A 1,155-nucleotide genomic window follows, 5' to 3' on the forward strand; every position below is an offset into this window, starting at 1 on the left:
CCCCAGCTGGTGCCACAGGATCTACCATGAGAGCAAGACAGACCCCGCTGCCCCCAGTGCACTGGGCTAATGGGCCATGCGCCCCGCGCTTCCCGCGCCCACCACACGGCCGCACTGGGGGTCGGGGGCGCAGTTTCTGCACCAGCAGAGGGTGTGGGGCTGCAGCCAGCACCTGGCGATGGGAGCGGGTGCGGCGGTGCACAGCTGTGCGTCCCCTCCTCCCCTCAGCTGGGTGTCAGCCGTGCCTGGGCACCTGCAGTGACAGGACAGACGTGCCTGTGCCGAGGCGCTGTGGCAGTGCACAGTGCTACCCGTGTGTGTAATTGTACACGTGTACAGAGCCCGAGCAGCGGAGTTCGGGGCTCCGGGCAAAGCCCAGAGGCAGCCCACCCCCGCTCCACGCACAGATCCAGGGGGCACCCCCCCATGCCTGCCTGGGAGTGCACGCAGAGGCACAAGCCACCCTTCCCTCATCCCTGTGCCCCCCCAAACGAGCCGCTTGCCCCTCTCTCCCATGCCCCTCCCTCACTGGGCAGTGCCTGTTGGTGCCCCTTTGCTTCAGCAGCTGGGGCAGTCACCCCACTCACCCCCACTTCGCTGCGGCACTGCATGCATGTGCCCATACTCACATGTACAACACCCAGCCCCTCACACCACAGCTTTCGCCACAAAATCTGCAGTGAGAACAAGAGGGAACAGGGTGCCCCTCATGGCCTTGGCACCTACAATGGCAGGTAAGAATGGCCTCTGCAGAGGCAATTAGGAGCAGCTCATAGTGCTTCATGAGTGTGTAATTGTACACCTGTGTGTAAGTATGTGCATGCGTGCACACGCATACATACACACACGTGCACACACACACACACACACACGCTAGCACCATGTGCTGTTGGAAATTACTGTTCCATCTTGATAGTTTTCATTTCTTTTTAAATGTAAGCAGTCTCTGCTGAGGAAGAAAAAGAGCTGGATTTCGCTTGGAGGGCTTGAGCTCCACTAACTCCTGTGAACAAACTCACAGCACGGTAGAAAAACTTATGACTAATCCTCTGCACCAACTTGCTTAGCAAAATTCAGTTTAATTGTTTACCTAGCTTTAAAACATCCTGAAAAGCATACAGCTTTTCCTACATTGAACAGTTTGTGTTGGACTGA

The sequence above is a fragment of the Crocodylus porosus genome, unplaced genomic scaffold, assembly GCF_001723895.1.
Source record: "Crocodylus porosus isolate Cpor-Errol unplaced genomic scaffold, CroPor_comp1, whole genome shotgun sequence".
Lineage (NCBI taxonomy): Eukaryota > Metazoa > Chordata > Crocodylia > Crocodylidae > Crocodylus > Crocodylus porosus.